We start from the raw sequence: 18526 nt of genomic DNA on the forward strand, positions 1-18526 counted from the left end.
GGGACGAGGGCAGCCAAATTTTTTTTTGCTGGAGGCAGCAAAAAACCTAGAGCCGGCCCTGCCGGGTTCCCCCAGCCGCTGGAGCCCCAGACCCTTTAATTTGACCCTGAGGGCTCCCAGCCACCTCTTCAGCTGGGAGCCCCCGGTTGATTTAAAATAAAGTATCACTTTCCCACCCCCAACCTTCCTTTTGGCCCACAGCTGTTTTGGTGGGGCTGCGCTGGAGAAGGAGGGTTTGTTTCCGCAGGGCTGGGCGGCCCTGGGGCAGGGTGTTTCTGCGAGGCCGAGAGGTTTCAGCCCTCAGCTGTTTTCTTTGGAGTAATGTGGTCCTCGTCGCTTTACGAGTTGTGCAGGCCTGAGCTATGCTAAGGTTACAACTCATCAGTTTTACTGCTGCTTTGTATATCAAATGAACAGCTAAAGCACCAGCAATCTTCTTGTATGGAGTTGAAAGTTCTCCTCTCCTTCAATTATGGGCCTGTCTGCTGAATTTGCCAATTCATGCAAATTATAATAATGGTTTTTATGTTGTGACACATCTAGTAATACAAATGGTAAGGATTATAGCAGAGTTGAAAAAGGATGATAGTGTTTTGTTTCTGGATGAATAGAGATTAGATTTATTGAGGGGTTTTTTTAAGTAAGAAGTAATGGAAATATTTTGGTACTAAAAGTAAAAACTCACTGAGTCTCATATGTCCAGCTCACCAACTCTCAAACCCACATTTCCATTTATTTAAGAATAATAACCCATATCTCCAAAGGAAGAGCAAATAAGATTACAGCAACTCCTCACTTAACATTGTAGTTATGCTCCTGAAAAATGTGACTTTAAGCAAAACGATGTTAAGCAAATTCAATTTCCCCATAAGAATTAATGTAAATGAGGGGGATAGGTTCCAAAGAATTTTTTTTCACCAGACAAAAGACTATACTATAGATATCTATATCTATATAGATAGATAGATATAGATATAGATATATACACTATACATATACATATGCACACACGCACACACAGAGTATACATTTTAAACAAACAATTTAATACCGGGAGCTGCTGCACAGGGAACTTAGGGGAGCGGGGAGCTGATGAGGGGCTGCCGATCCACCCTGGTTCCAAGCTCCCACCAGCTAGCTGCAACGGGCTGCTCTTCCTGCAAGCAGTGTACAAAGCAGGCGGCTGCCAAACGATGTCAGAAGGGAGCATTGCACAACTTTAAATGAGCAGGTTCCCTAATTGATTAGCAACGTAACAACGAAACAACGTTAACCAAGATGACTTAAAGTAAGGAGTTACTCTACTCTGTCAACAATTCAGTAAGCTCGCACAAGCTTAGGCCCAGCCTTGCTACCAGTGAAGTCAATGGAAGAGTAGGATCAGTCCAAAGTATTCAGAACTATATGATGATTAATGAACTATAATTGTTTCAAGGAGCTCCATCTGCTTTATATATATAGATCCCTTTCTCCTATAGCTAACAGTAGGCTCGAACATTGTGCAGTGAAGTTATACTAGTAGAATGTGGTCTGAGAAGAGACTTCTAACAAGAGGTCTATAAAAGACTTCACAGACTCCTCACAAACATTTCCTCCGTTCCTTCCCCTAATTGTGACCATCTCATAAGAAGTCATCTAGAAAAGGCTTGCATACCACTCTAGCTCAGCTGAAGCAGCATTGTCTTTTAAATATATCAGTATAGGTTTCTTCACAACAGTTAATGAAATAAAAGCAGCAAAGAGTCCTGTGGCACCTTATAGACTAACAGACGTTTTGGAGCATGAGCTTTCGTGGGTGAATACCCACTTCGTCAGATGCATGTAGTGGAAATTTCCAAGGGCAGGTATATATATGCAGGCAAGCTAGAGATAATGAGGGTAGTTCAATCAGGGAGGATGAGGCCCTCTTCTAGCAGTTGAGGTGTGAAAACCGAGGAGGGAGAAACTGGTTTTGTAATTGGCAAGCCATTCACAGTCTTTGTTTAATCCTGAGCTGATGATGTCCAATTTGCAGATGAACTGAAGCTCAGCAGTTTCTCTTTGAAGTCTGGTCCTGAAGTTTTTTTTGCTGCAGGATGGCCACCTTAAGGTCTGCTATAGTGTGGTCTGGGAGGTTGAAGTGTTCTCCTACAGGTTTTTGTATATTGCCATTCCTAATATCTGATCTGTGTCCGTTTATCCTTTTCCGTAGCGACTGTCCAGTTTGGCCGATGTACATAGCAGAGGGGCATTGCTGGCGTATGATCGCATATATTACATTGGTGGACGTGCAGGTGAATGAACCAGTGATGATGTGGCTGATCTGGTTAGGTCCTGTGATGGTGTCGCTGGTGTAGATATGTGTGCAGAGTTGGCATTGAGGTTTGTTGCATGGATTGGTTCCTGAGCTAGAGTTGCTATGGTGCGGTGTGCAGTTACTGGTGAGAATATGTTTCAGGTTGGCAGGTTGCCTGTGGGTGAGGAATGGCCTGCCACCCAAGGCGTGTGAAAGTGTGGGATCATTGTCCAGGATGGGCACCTCAACACCTGGAACAACGCTCCCTCAGCTCTCGTCCACTCACGCCCCTTCTCTACCTACACTACATTGATGACATCTTCATCATCTGGACCCATGGGAAGGAGTCTCTGGAAAAATTCCACCACGATTTCAACAGCTTCCACCCCCACCATCAACCTCAGCCTGGACCAATCTAGATGGGAGGTCCACTTCCTAGACACCACGGTGCAAATAAATGATGGTCACATTACCTCCACCCTATACTGAAAACCTACCGACTGCTATGCCTACCTTCATGCCTCCAGCTTCCATCCTGGGCACATCACGATCCATTGTCTACAGCCAAGCACTGAGGTACAACCGCATCTGCTCTAACCCCTCAGACAGAGACCAACACCTACAAAATCTCCACCAAGCATTCTCAAAACTACAATACCCGCACGAGGAAATAAGGAAACAGATCAACAGAGCCAGACGTGTACCCAGAAGCCTCCTACTGCAAAACAAACCCAAGAAAGAAACCAAGAGGACTCCACTGGCCATCACATATAGTCACCAGCTAAAACCCCTCCAACGCATCATCAGGGATCTACAGCCCATCCTGGACAATGATCCCACACTTTCACAGGCCTTGGGTGGCAGGCCATTCCTCGCCCATAGGCAACCTGCCAACCTGAAACATATTCTCACCAGTAACTGCACACCACACCATAGCAACTCTAGCTCAGGAACCAATCCATGCAACAAACCTCAATGCCAACTCTGCACACATATCTACACCAGCGACACCATCACAGGACCTAACCAGATCAGCCACACCATCACCGGTTCATTCACCTGCATGTCCACCAATATAATATATGCGATCATACGCCAGCAATGCCCCTCTGCTATACACATCGGCCAAACTGGACAGTCGCTACGGAAAAGGATAAACGGACACAGATCAGATATTAGGAATGGCAATATACAAAAACCTGTAGGAGAACACTTCAACTTCCCTGGCCACATTATAGCAGACCTTAAGGTGGCCATCCTGCAGCAAAAAATCTTCAGGACCAGACTTCAAAGAGAAACTGCTGAGCTTCAGTTCATCTGCAAATTGGACACCATCAGCTCAGGATTAAACAAAGACTGTGAATGGCTTGCCAATTACAAAACCAGTTTCTCCTTCCTTGGTTTTCACACCTCAACTGCTAGAAGAGGGCCTCATCCTCCCTGATTGAACTACCTCATTACCTCTAGCTTGCCTGCATATATGTACCTGCCCCTGGAAATTTCCACTACATGCATCTGACGAAGTGGGTATTCACCCACGAAAGCTCATGCTCCAAAACGTCTGTTAGTCTATAAGGTGCCACAGGACTCTTTGCTGCTTTTACAGATCCAAACTAACACAGCTACCCCTCTGATAGTTAATGAAATGTTTGCCAAAAAGTGTTTCCTCCTTGCAGCCAGAAGGTCTCCATTGTCAGAAGTATTATTTAATATTTTTAAATGCTTGTGTGAATCAAGAATATTACTTATTTTCTCCAAAGGCAGCATCCCCAAAACACATGGACCAAATTCTCTTCAGTGTATAATATCCCTATCAGAAACTTAACAGTCCTCACCCAAATGCTGCATCTCTAATGCATCCAGAAAATGTTTGTTTTGAAATATTTTAATACTTACATTCTTACTTTCCTATAATTAGAGAATAACAGCAATATCTCTGAATGTTTCCCCATAAAGATGTTGCCCTACAACTCCTTCCCAAGATGGCCTTAAAAATGTTTGTATATTACACCATTTGGTAATGGCATTATGCAATAGGTAAATCATGTTCAACCATACTCCATTGTTCTTCAGCTAACAGTATTGCCTAGTGTTCAGAATGAGAGATTGGCAACTGTGGAGATCAAAATTCTTGTCATAATTCTGCCCCTATGCCATAAGCCTAGTGACTCGGGCAAGGCTTGAAAGGAGATCAAATTGATTTGTAGGCTTAAAAGAAACATTTTCTAAGGAGAAAAATAAACTTCCCAAAATTCTAAACAATCACAGAATCACTGAGTACAACTCCTGAGCTTTCTTGTTGACTATTGTCTTTCTCTGGAGCTCACAGCAGAAGTGAACCTGAAACTACTGTCTTCAGGTCTTATACTACAGAATTACCTCACTGTCTGAGTTCCTATTGAGTACTTACTGCTGCTCCTGTGGCCACGTCTACACTACAGCATAAAATCGAAATTATTAAAACCGGTTTTATAAAACTGGTTTTATAAAATCGATTTTACGCGTTCACACTAGGGCACATTAATTCGGTGGTGTGCGTCCATGGTCCTAGGCTACCATCGATTTCCGGAGTGGTGCACTCTGGGTAGCTCAGTAAAAGAATGAGACTAATAACTTCGATTTCCGTCCACATTAACCCTAAATCGATATAGTAATATCGATTTTAGGGTTACTCCTCTCGTTGGGGAGGAGTACAGAAATCGATTTTAAGAATCCTTAAAATCGATTTAAAGTGCCTTGTAGTGTGGACGGGTACAGCGTTAAATCGATTTAATGCTGTTTAAATCGATTTAACGCTGTAGTGTGGACCAGGCCTGTGACTCTTAAAATTAGCCACAGCTGAACTGGCTGGTGTTTAGTGGTAGCTATTGTCAGGGAGTGGCTGTTTGCTTACCAGATCTGAATCAAGCTAAGAAATGGAGGGCATCATTGTTCCCTTATCAGGGAAGGAAGCATTTATGATCAAATTAAAGCTTTTCCCTCTTTTTTTGGGGGGGGGAGTCATGGTACCTGTCATGGTACTTGGGTAGGCTGCCCCTTCAAAGACCCTTGTCCAGTCCCCCAGCCTTTCAAGTGACAGACCCATGTCTCCACTTCTTTTTGAGGTGGGACCCCATGATCCAACCGCTTTCTGACTGGGCTCCAAGTTGCAGCCCCCTTGTTGCAAACCTGAGAATCCCCAAACAGGCTTGGTATCAAGATTTTCGTTTCAGGATGCTGTGGACAGTCACAGTAATGCAGAATCAGCTTCTTCAAAACATAGTGTGATTTATTCACTAAATGCTACATAGCACTCAGGGAAATTGATTTAAAACAACAAATATCTCTGCCCATACTGTCTTACCTGTGCTTGCCATTTCTCTGAAGCCCCTAGGTATACATGATTTAGACTTGGTGCTTCCCCCCTTACCCCCCGTTCCTCTTCCCCTCCTCCCATGCCAATTTTCTTGGTGGCCAAGTTACAGCCCTTCCTGCAGACCTTAACTCTCAGTCAGTCTGTGTCAACCTGCAGCAGACAACTTCCCCCATCCCTTTCTGCAAGGCGGATCTTTTAACCAATCAGTGTCATTTGATGTCCATATTTTCAGCCTTGGATAAACAACTACAGTAACTCCTCACTTAAAGTCGTCCTGGTTACCACTGTTACGTTGATGATCATTTAAAGAACATGCTTGTTTAAAGTTGTGCAATGCTCCTTTATAACATTGTTTGGCAGCCGCCTTCTTTGTCCACTGCTTGCAGGAAGAGCAGCCTGTGGCAGCTAGCTGTTGGGGGCTTGGAACCAGGGTGGACCGGCAACTCCCCTATCAGCTCCCCCTATCAGCTCACCGCTCCCCTTAGTTCCCTGTGCTGCAGCCGCCCAGCAGGCTATCAATTGCCAGCAATTCATCTGTCCCTTCCCCCACTGCCATGTGCTGTTCCTGCCCTCTGCATTGGAGCTGCTCCCAGGAGCCTCCTGCTTGCTGTGTGAGGAAAGGGAGGGGCGAAGGGGGAGGCTAATTTCAGGGTGTCCTCCCTGCCCCCTCGCCACTTACCCCTTCTCCATATAGAGCAGGGTGGGGACACAACAGGGCTAAGGACTGAAGAGCTTGCTGGGCACAGCTACTGTCTCAACTTCCTGATCAACTTAAAAAGGCAATGGACTTAGAGTTCATTTCCAGCTTTACCACTAATTTTAGATTTTGTACTGGATAGTAACTGGTGTCATTGTTATTTATGTGTGAATGCCACATTCTGTACTCTGCTCTGTAGCACTGAATGACAGTTTTGTAAATGGAGTATTTATGGAAATCAGTGGACTCTTTTCCTTTTACGCTGAATGCTTTATTGTTCCATTTTTAGTTATTAATTAAATTACTGGGCTTAAGAACATAAGAACGGCCGTACCGGGTCAGACCAAAGGTCCATCTAGCCCAGTATCTGTCTACCGACAGTGGCCAATGCCAGGTACCCTAGAGGGAGTGAAGCTAACAGGCAATGATCAAGTGATCTCTCTTCTGCCATCCGTCTCCATCCTCTGATGAACAGAGGCTAGGGACACCATTCTTCCAAAGGCAGTTTTTATTATGAGCACATCAGAAGCAGAGTTTCTTTTTCTTTCCTCTAACTTACTCACCTCTCCCCATCTTTTTTTAAGATGTATTCTGAAGAAATAAGGTCATCACATTGAAATTATTTTTTTGTTTGCTTGTGTTAGGCATCTTAGAGACTAACACATTTATCTGAGCATAAGCTGTCGTGGGCTACAGCCCACTTCTTCGGATGCATAGAATGGAACATATATTGAGGAGATATATATACACATACAGAGAGCATGAAAAGGTGGGAGCTGTCTTACCAACTCTGAGAGGCTAACTAAGTAAGAGAAAAAACTTTTGAAGTGATAATCAAGATAGCCCAGTACAAGCAGTTTGATAAGAAGTGTGAGAATACTTACATGGGGAGATAGATTCAATGTTTGTAATAGCTCAATCATTCCCAGTGTCTAGTCAAGTCTAAGTTGATTGTATCTAGTTTGCATATCAATTCGAGTTCAGCAGTTTCTCATTGGAGTCTGTTTTTGAAGCTTTTCTGTTGCAAAATTGCCACCCTCAGGTTTGTTATTGAATGACCAGACAGGTTAAAGTGTTCTCCTACTGGTTTTGGAATATTATGATTCCTGATGTCAGATTTGTGTCCATTTATTCTTTTGCGTAGAGACTGTCCGGTTTGGCCAATGTACATGGCAGAGGGGCACTGCTGGCACATGATGGCATACATCACATTGGTAGATGTGCAAGTGAATGAGCCCCTGATGGCATGACTGATGTGATTAGGTCCTATGATGATGTTATTTGAATAGATACGTGGACAGAGTTGGCCGTGCCACAAGTACTCCTGTTCTTTTTGTGGATACAGACGGCTGCTACTCTGAAACCTGTCATCTTTTTGTTTGTTTGTTTTATTACACAAAAACTACATATTGAACTGACTAGCCACTTTGACTGTGTAGCTGGCTCGTGCTGTACCTTTCTGGGGTAAAATGGCTCTGACTGGCAGGCAAAATTCCTGAGGTAGCTGTTATGAACAGATAGTTAAGGGTTAATGTCTCTCTTACCTGTAAAGGGTTAACAAACAGGGATCCCAAACACCTGACCAGAGGACCAATCAGAAGACAAGATACTTTCAAATCTCATGGCAGGGAAGCCTTTGTTTGTGGGTTTTGGGTTTGGCTTTGTTCTCTCTGAGTCCTGGATGGGACTAGAGGTGCAACCAGGTTTCTGCCAATCTCCCTGCTACAGTCTCTTATCTATTCAGAATTGTAAGTAAGAAAAGGCGGTCATAGTCTTTTAATTTGTTTTTTTTTCATTTACATATGTGTACTTGCTGGAAGTAGCTTAAATTGTGTTTCTGCTGGAGAAAGTTTCTTTCTATTGTTTATAAGTTGAAAGACCTTGTAACTTTTTACCATCTAAAGTGCAGAGATAAACCTTTTACTTTTTCTTTCTTTTTTTATTAAAAGTTTTGCTTTTTAAGACCTGCTTGATTTTTTTCTCCTAGTTAAGGTTCAAGGGAATTGTGTCTGTATTCACCAGGAAATTGGTGGTGAGAAGGGAAGGATAACTTTTCTCTTTGTGTTAGATTCATGCAGCTTGGATCTGTATGGCCTCTGGGGGAGGGAAAAGAAGGGAGGGGGAAGGTAACACTCCTCTCGGTGTGGTGATTCAAGAAGTTGAATCAGGCGATCTCCTAGTGCTCCCAGGGCAGGAAGGAGTTGGGAGGGGGAAGGGAATAGTTTATTTCCCTTTGTTGTAAGACTCAAGGAATTTTGGTCTTGGGACCCTCAGGGAAGGTTTTTGGGGGAGACCAGAGTCTATCAGGTGCTCTACTCTAAGTCCTGATTGGTTGCAGCCTATCAGATCTAAGCTGGTAATTAAGCTTAGGGGAATTCATGCTAGTACCCTTATTTTGGACGCTAATGTCCAGAATTGGGAATTATACTATGATAGTAGCCTTGAGAAACAGTATATTTTGAGTGACACCCTCTTCCCAGAACCTATAGGACTTACCAGATTTCTAGTCAGCTTTCCTCTGCACCCCGTCCCCATGCAAAGAGTTACTAGTCTATAGATGAAACCTATAGAGACTAAAAAGGGGAGGGAAGATGGAGGGGAATGAGGGAATAGAAGGCGAATTGTCCCCTCATTTTTAGTACAAGCCTAGTATATGTATAAGTTTCTGTAGTTCCTTTGCCTAATTTAGTATTGAAAAGTGTTTTAATGTCTGAGGGTGGTCTGAAAGTTAGAAACTAAAGCCTCCATCCCACAAACACTTACGCATTTACAGAAAAAAAGCACATGTATAAGGGTTTGCGGAATCAGGTTTAAAGGCTAAATTTTCAGAGCACAGTAGGTTCACTAGTCTCATTAAATCTAATTTTTATATATTATATAAAATGTATAGCCTCTGTCCTCCTCTCCACCTCCATCCCACAGTGATCTGCTCTCTGCTGCCAGCTGCTCCCAGCAGATGCGCCCGGGCTGCCAGGGAAGGGTCGTGTGTTCCCCACAGATTTCTTAGCTCCCCCATTTTTTTGTGAGGAGCCAAGAAATCTGCAGAAGGTATGAATTCTGTGCCCCCATGGGATGCAGAATTCCCCCAGGGCAGTTAATTTATATATGAATATGATCATTCCAGCATCCCTGAAATTTACCTGTGAATCTGCCTCCTTGTGCTAAGTAAAAGCCCAAACCTGAAAAGTTGAGGTCAAAGGCAGATTAGCCATTGGCTTCAATGGGAGCAGAGATGGGCCCTAAATGATTATCATCTGCCTGTGCAAACATTCAATTTTCATTGTTTTTCTATTGAAATGCAAAACTGTTTTTGCATTCCCATATAATTATTCCTGTACTTTGTTATAAATGAATGGCAGGCTGTCAGATTTGCTTCTCTTCTCCCAACCCCACATACCATTGGCATTTCGTGTTGGAGATGAGGGGCAGTATAGACAAAATGCAATCATTTTCAGTCTCAGAAAAATAAGTTAGATAATCCAAAATGCAGATTGACTGATACTGTATAACTGATATGGTAACCATTGGTAATCACTAATACTGACGTTAGACTTTACTTTAAGTAAGGATTAATGCAATGATCTCTGCAGAAGTCACACAAGTTCTCTGACTATGTGTATAAGTCAGCGTTGCATGTAATAAAACACAGCCATGCAGCTTGGAGCCTGTTATTTGTGTTAAAGGCTGTCACATATCATTAAGTGGGATATCCTTTAGTGTGAATATGGTACCTTCCTTCTGATGGTTATGTATCCAAAACACTGCAAAGAGAAAATGAAAGCAAAAGAAAAAAGTTAATTTTAAATTTAATTTTACATACCACTAGTTAGGAACAAGCTGTCTAAAAGAACAAATGCTACTTTTATTACATACATGGGACAAATGTCTGACCAGGATGCAGTCTATGCAGAAAAGCAGGCTGTTTGGAATAGCTCATAGTTGTTTCCATACTGAATTACTTCCATTAATTTTCAAACCTCAGTCACCTATCATCAGCCAATCAGTGTTTAAAACAAGCCAATCTGCTCATTTCTTGTGAGACTTTCATTTTGACTCTGAGGAGACAAAATAAGTGAGAGAAGCAATGGAGCTTGGTTATGTGTATTGAAGATTTTTCTGGATAAGTCAAAGTAAACCCGCTAAAGCTAAATGTAAATGCTGTCTTGCAGACATTTCTTGAGGGAATGGGATGTTATGTCTGGCTACTGTATAATACATCTGCTTAGAGAAAGCAAGTTAAGACTAAGCATCTGGAAGCATATGATAGAATCATGAAAAGTGGTAACAGAGAGCACTGTGAAGTCAGAATTTCATTCCAGCTATAAACAGCAAGAAGAAAGGTTTCTTGAAGAAGCCGTTTAGGATGGATTCCCTGAAGAGACTGATGGATAAGTAGTCAGTTTCTTCCATGGAATATTTGGACTTTGGACAACTAATAGAACTGTTAGAACCTCAGTACCAACTTTCCCCACTCAGATTTTTATCCATATACTGTGATTGTAGTCACTGAGTTTGCCTGTAGATAATGCTAACGGTTGAAAACAGCAGCTCTTCAGTCTCAGCAGATATGAGGGCCCAGAACACAATGGCCATTACCTCATCTTTTCTCATTCTCACAGCCATCTGGATCACTGAATATTACAAAAGAAGATGTATGATTTTTGGTTTGCAAGGCTTTTTGACAATAGGCACATAGGTATAAGTTGCTTCTCCAAGCATGCTTAATAAATGACTTGCTGCTTCAGATAGTATGTGTGTGGTACTCTGATAAATCTGCAAACATGATAAAAGCTTTATTGACTGTAAAGTGAAATACTAATTATCACTTATATCACACTTCTAATCTTCAAAGCACTTACCAACATTAACTAATTATTCTTCACAATATCCCTCTGAGGTAAATACCAGGACTTGACAGTGATGAGGGACTTCAGCTATGCAGACTTTTGTTGGGAAGACAATACAGCAAGGCACAGATTATCCAACAAGCTCTTGGAATGCATTGGAGACAACTTTTTATTACAGAAGGTAGGGAAAGCAAGTAGGGGAGAGGTTATTCTAGATTTGATTCTGACAAACAGGAAGGAACTGGTTAAAAATTTGAAGGAGGAAGGCAGTTTGGGTGCAAGTGATTATGAAATGACAGAGGTCATAATTCTAAGGAATGGTAGGAGAGAAAACAGCAAAATAAAGACAATGGATTTCAAGAAGGCGGACTTCAGCAAACTTGAATTGATAGGTAAGATCCCATGGGAAGCAAGTCTAAGGGAAAAAACTGTTCAGGAGAGCTGGCAATTTTTTAAAGAAACATTATTGGGGCACAAGAGCATACTATCCCAATGCATAGGAAATATAGGCTTAACCAGGAGATCTTCAATAACCTGAAACTTGAGAAAGGGTCATGCAAAAATTGGAAACTAACTCAAATTGCAAAGGATTAATATTAAAAAAAAAACAAGAATGTAGTGACCAACTTGGAAAGATCAAGGCAAAAAAATGAGATTAAACTAGTTAGAGACATAAAGGTAACAAAACATTTACAAATACCTGAGAAGCAAGAGGAAGACTAAAGACTAGGCAGGGCCATTATTCAATGAGGAGGGAAAGACAATAACAGAAAAAGCAGAAATGGCTGAAGTGTTGACTGCCTTTTTTGTTTGTTTTCACCAAAAAATTAGCAGTGATTGAATGACTAACGTAATAAACATCAGTGTAAATGGCATAGAATCTGAGGCTAAAGTAGAAAAAGAACAAGTTAAGAATTACTTAGACAAGTGATATGTTTTCAAGTCAGCAGAGCCTGATTAAATATATCTCACAATACTTAAGGAATTGGCTGAAAAGAGCTCTTTGATTAGCGATTATCTTTGAGAACTCATGGAGGACAGGATACTCAAGGACTGCATAAGGGCAAATAAAAATGCATATCAATAAAAAGGAGAATAAGGATGACCCAAGGAATTATAGGCGAGTCAGCTTAACTTCGGTACCTGGAAACATAATGGAGCAAATAATCATTTGATTTGTAAGCACCTCGAAGAATATATAGTAATAAGTAACAGTTAATTGGACTTATCAAGAATAAATCATGTCAAACCAACCTAATATCCTCCTTTGGCAGGGTAGCAAGCTTTGTGGGGAGGGATGGGGAAGCAGTAGATGTGACATATCTCAACTTTAGTGCAATATTGTATTGTAAGATTTGGTATATAGATGAACCTAATATAAAGTGGGTTCACAACTGGTTGGAAAACTACACTCAGAGAGTAGTTATCAGCTGGAAGGGCATATCAGGGAAGTCCTGCAGGGATCTGTCCTGCGTCCAGTTCTATTCAATATCTTCATAAATGATTTGGATAATGGCATAGAGAATACACTTATAAAGATCGTGGATATCATCATGTTGGGAAGAGTTGCAAGTGCTTTGGAGGATAGGATTAGGGTTCAAAGTGACGAACTGGAGAAATTGTTTAAAATAAATAGGATGAAATTCAATAAGCACAAAAATACAAAGTACTATACTTACAAAAGAATAATCAATTTCACAAATACAAAATGGGAAATGACTGCCTAAGGTGTATTGCAGAGAAGGATCTGAGGATTATAGTGGATTTCAAACTAAATGTGAGTCAACAATGTAATACTATTACAAAAAAAAGAAAACATCATTTTGGGATGTGTTAACAGGATGCAAGAAGTAATTCTTCAAATCTACTCAGCACTGAGAAGGCTTTCACTGGAGTGTTGTGTCCCGTTCTGGGCACCGTACTTTGGGAAAGTTGTGGGCAAATTGGAGAAAGTTCAGAGTAGAGTAACAAAAATGATTAAAGGTCTAAAAAACATGACCTACAAGGAAAGATTTAATACATTTGGTTTGTTTAGTCTGGAGAAAAGAAAACTGAGAGGGGACGTGACACGTCTTCAAATACATAAAAGATTGTTATAAAGAGGAGAAAGATAAATTGTTCTCTTTAACCACTGTGAATAAAACAAGAAGTAATATTCTTAAATTGCAATAAAGTAGATTAGGTTAGACTTTCGTAAAAACTTCCTAACTGTAAGAGAAGTTAAGTTCTGGAACAAATTACCTAAAGAGTTTGTAAAATCTCTGTCATTGGATGTTTTTAAGAACAGGTTAGACAACTCTCAGGAATGGTCTAGAATAGGTAATACTTAGTCCTGACACAGTGCAGGGGACTGGACTAGATGACCTGTCAAGGTCACTTCCAGTCCTACGGGCTGTGCTAAATAATTCTATTATATATAGGGTATTTATACTGTTCCCAACACTATAGAGCCTGATTTTCAGGAAGTGAAGTCTGACAACAGACACTAGCTCCTTTCTGAAGAATGATGGCTTCCTACTTAACTTGAAGTACTAAAGGCTACTCTGATTCTCCAGAAGGTTCTCTATCTCCTCTGTTACACTGTATACTGTATTTAGGATAGTATTATTCCGTTCTGTGGAGAAACCCATGGGAGAGGTGGTTTTACACTAGAAGCCTAGCATTTCAACTTGAAGAGTTCCCAACTCCTCGTCCAATCTGTGTGTAGAGTTTGTATGGCTATGGAAGATGTTGAGGTATTGCCATCCAAACACACACATGACCCTAGGCACATAGCAAAACCTGTGGCTCTCAGAGGATACACAGAGGACCAAAGCATCTCCACAGGGTGACAGATCTACCCTTGTCCACTTGCCCTAATCCTGGCAATATGTATCTCTGATAGCTGTCATGGTCTTCCTGCCCTCACTATATTCAGGCTAACCTCAGGCATAATGGAAATGTCTGTCCTAAAGAGAGAGCTTATTTGTGCAGGAGAGAGCTCTTTCTTGGAGTCTGGGCTGATACTGTGGAATGAACTACCACAGCAACTAAGATCCCGACAAACATCACTGTCTTGTGCTGCAAGTGGCTTGAATTCTGTAATATAAACACGTAGCAGCATTTACAAAAAATAGCTAACCCTTACTGAAACACCAAAACAAAACATTGCACTGTACACACAATTCTTTCCATGGGGAAAGGATAAGAGAGAGAGAACAAACCACATGAGACAGATATTAGTCACATCGCTTAATGCACTGTTGGAAGGCATTCAGATACTACAGTTATGAAGGCTGTATAGCAACCTGAATAGAATAGCAACCTCCTCTCCCCTGAGGAGTGTATGGATTGGAAGTCAGCACAATAGGTTTACTGGAGAATAAATCCAGGCACAGCATCTGTGTTGTGGATGCATACCCTGAAATCCACAGAGTAACCAACCCCATGATGTTCGAAAAGAGGGAAGATTTTTGTGCCATGGGTCTTAATACTCAAATTTGAATGTGTTATCCAACAACAGTATATCATAATACTTAGTATCAGACCATAAAAAGTGATTCTGATTCATCCCATCCCTATTTTTACATCCACACATAAAATACATCAGAAACCTCTCTTTGCCTTTAAAAAAAGCCAAAGCGCAGATATTTGGTGCATTGTTGTTTGAGATTGTCAGTACATTTCCTTGGGCATATTTTGATGATCTTACTCAGGTTGACTAATATTTTACTCTGCAAATAATCCTCCTAATGTCAGTGGGACTACTGGTGGTATATGGTACTACTCAATTTGAATAAAAATTTCCTTCTGCGAGGGGTAGGTTCCTGCACTGCTCAAGGAGATATTAATGGTGGAATTAGTGTAACCATCACTTTCTGGTGACTAGGTTGCCAGTTGTGGAGCTGAGGAATGGTGCACATGCTTGCACTTTCTGCTGGGTGGATTGTATCACTTTGGAGTAGCTCAGCTACTGTTTATCTAAGAGAATAACTGCTCTTGGTTGCTCAGCTCCACAAGCAGTCTGACACTCAATGTGTATATGAGGCCACTGGGAGCATTAGTAATGGAACATGTGTTGCGATGTCGTCAGTAAGCTGTAGGTGTTCAAAGTTCAGCAGACAGGCTCTTAAAGAAAATAGAAAATTAATATTTAACCAGATTACTGCATTCTGTCTGCTTCATTAATTTTTTATTAATCTTGTGAAAATGATGTTGATGGAAATAATATTGACAGGGCTTTTTTAATATCTTCTGGTAAATGGAAACTTGTCATTCTAATGAACATGAAGCATCTTACAACCCTATGGGTAAATGCTGTACTTGACCCAGAATAGTGGGACCACGATGCCCTATTATTTTGTATCATTCATAACTAATTCCTAGGAGATGCATCCTGACGGAGATGTGTCATAAGTGTTTGTAAATATGCTTATGTGGATATTAAGAGCTACTGTAAAAAACTAATTTTCAGGTGATTTCCTGACACTTTATCACTTTAATTGGGATTCTGAGCAATATGCTTTAAAATAACTCTTGAGCAATCCCACAAAAAAATAAGCCAATACACCAGCAACTGTAGTAGCTGTGAGTCCCCAGCAGCTTTTCTTCACACTATCTAGCAGCTTTGTTCTTATTAGCAGATTAAAATGTGAAATAGGCCTGAATCTCAGCTCTTTGGCCCCCAGATTTTGGTAGAAGTTCAGAATCTCAACTCAGTCTGAAGATTTCATTATTACTCCCTTTCTGTCTAACTGGTTGAACCCATATCAGACTACATTTGTCCTTTGGGGAGATTAACATCTAGTTCCAGATCTGAATTTTGTGGTTTTGGCCCATATGTCAAAAAGAAGATTTCTCTTTAGGAGTCTGAGTGGAATGCTGCTAAAATTTCAAAATAAAACTTAATTACAACAAGGAAGTGGGACAGGCACAATAGGGAATGAGAAGCAATATTTTATGTACTAGGAATGAGTGACCCTTATGGTGTTTGAGGTTTTGTGAATCTCTCAAACTATTTGTGGGTTTCAAAAAACTATATTGAGTTCACAAACTTTTTTCCTTTTAATTTAAGGCCATGTTATGAATTACACCTCCTCATTCTCACCCTCAATCATCATTAAAATACAATAAAAGCACATTTTCTAGCTATGGGGCAGCCTTAGTTGTGTACCAAGAATACAAAATTTCTCAAAAGCATGGCGAGATCATTTCAAGCTCAATAGAGAATATAGATATGGTATATTTACCTTTTCATCAGGATATTTCTTTCCTCCACTCCATTTCCTTTATCACAGTACACATTACCTCTGTATCTATTTGGCTTTCACTCTGCTCTGTTTTTCTTCCTGTTTCTTCATTAATTTTTTTTTGCTTCCTTCTGTTTCTTCTCTTTACATTTTATCAGTTTTTCCTAATCAAAATATGAAGTCAATAATATCTGAGGATGAATAGAAATTTTAAGCCCATGAGTTGTAATTAAGCAAAGTAAGTTCACCTATTTTGAATAAGTGTGCACTAGCACTCCTGCTACTCAGATATCAACAAGCTGATCCAACTCACTAATAGTCCTGATTGAGCATCTGTTTTTAACCACATGCCCACACTCATGCTCATGCAAAGATTCAAGTTGGCAAGACCCTTCCTCACAGCCAAGGGGATCAGAATGCAAATATCTCCAAACAATGATGCCCTATCTCTATCCCATATCAACAGTAGTGCAAGAAGCACCTGTGCAAGAGTTCAGATTATTCAACTTTTAAAAACTGAGCTTTGCGTGCTGCCTATGTCATCGATATGTGGTCCTGGCATTGTAGCTGTTATTGTATTTATCAGATTCAGGGTATTGCAAGAGCTGATTATGCTGCCTCCAAAGAAGCCATAGCATTTGCTGACCTGTGAATTAAAAGATAAGCTTTGAGCTAGAACTCACTTCTCCCTTTTACTGCTACTTCTGTGTTATGCTACCACACAAACTTGTAACTGTCTCCTATTCAGAAGTGAACTTTAAGACACAGCAACCAACTATCATAGAAATGTAGTGCTGGAAGGGACCTTGAGAAGTGATTAGTCCATGCTCTGCTCTGAGACTGGACCCAGTATACCTACACCATTCCTGACAGGTGTTTATCTCACCTGTTCATATAACTCACCCATCATGGGTATTATACAACCTCCCTTGGTAAATTATTCCAGTGCTTAACTATTCTTATAGTGAAAAAGATTTTCATAATATCTAATCTAAACCTCCCTTGCTGCAGATTAGGATGTTTACTACTTGTGCTATCTTTAGAGGCTATGGAGAACAACTGATCACCAACCTCTTTCTAACAGCCCTTAACATATGTGAAGTCTTCTTTTCTCAGTACAAATCATACCCAGTCTTTTTAACTTTTCCTCATAGTACAAGTTTTCTAAGCTTTTATTTTTTTTACTGCTCTGCTCTGGACTTTCTCCAGTTTGTCCACATCTTTCTTAAAGTGTGGCTCCTAAAACAGGACACAGTTCTCCACCTTGCCAAACAGAGCAGGACAACTACCTCACAGGAGTTACATATGATACTACCCTTTGTTCCCCTTTTTAAAGATAAGCACAATGTTTGCACTTCTCCAGTTCTCTGAGACCTCACCCATCCTCCATGAGTTCTCAAAGATAATTGCTAGAGGTTCTGAGATTACTTCAACCTAATTCCTTAGGTACCTTAGAATTTTGTCAGGCCACGCCAATGTAATGTACATCTAATTTATCTAAACTTTTATTAGCCTATTCTTTCCCTATTTAGGCTTGTGTTTCTTCCCCCTTGTTGTTAATATTAATTGTATTAAGCACCTGGTCACAATTAATTTTTTTATTGAAATGACACAAAATAGGCATTAAACATTTCAGTCTTCTTGATGTCATCAATTAATAGCTCTCCCTCTCCACTTTGTAGTGGGCCTACACTATCCTTTGTCTTTCTCTTGCTCTATATATATTTATAGAACAATTTCTTATGGCTTTTTATGTTCTTTGCTAGCTGTGCCTCATTTTGTGACGTAGCCTTTCTGATTTTGTCCCTACATGCTTGCACTATTCTTTTGTCCTTGTTTCCAATTTTTATAGGATTCCTTTTTGATTTTCAGGTCACTAAAGAGCTCCTGATGCAGTCATATTGACCTCTCACTATTATTCCTATCTCTCCTTCATATTGGGATAGTTTGCTGTTGTGCCTTAAATATTGTCTCTTTGAGAAACTGGGAGATCCCCTGAACTCCGTTTTCTGAGAAGTATAAACCTCTTCAAAAGTTTAGGGTACAGTATTTGGCTCTGGAATTTTGGTTACATCTCAAGTTTCACTAACCACTGAAACTTGCCATAAAAAGAGGACTACTTCA

The 18526-nt window shown here is 40.6% G+C and overlaps 1 protein-coding gene across 1 annotated transcript in view; it reads left to right on the forward strand.

Moving 5' to 3' along the window:
* The window catches only part of TENM2 (teneurin transmembrane protein 2), a 2274099-nt gene that overhangs the window by 984675 nt on the left and 1270898 nt on the right, over positions 1-18526 (forward strand). The window lies entirely within an intron of this gene.

The sequence above is a fragment of the Gopherus flavomarginatus genome, chromosome 7, assembly GCF_025201925.1.
Source record: "Gopherus flavomarginatus isolate rGopFla2 chromosome 7, rGopFla2.mat.asm, whole genome shotgun sequence".
Classification (NCBI taxonomy): Eukaryota; Metazoa; Chordata; order Testudines; family Testudinidae; genus Gopherus; species Gopherus flavomarginatus.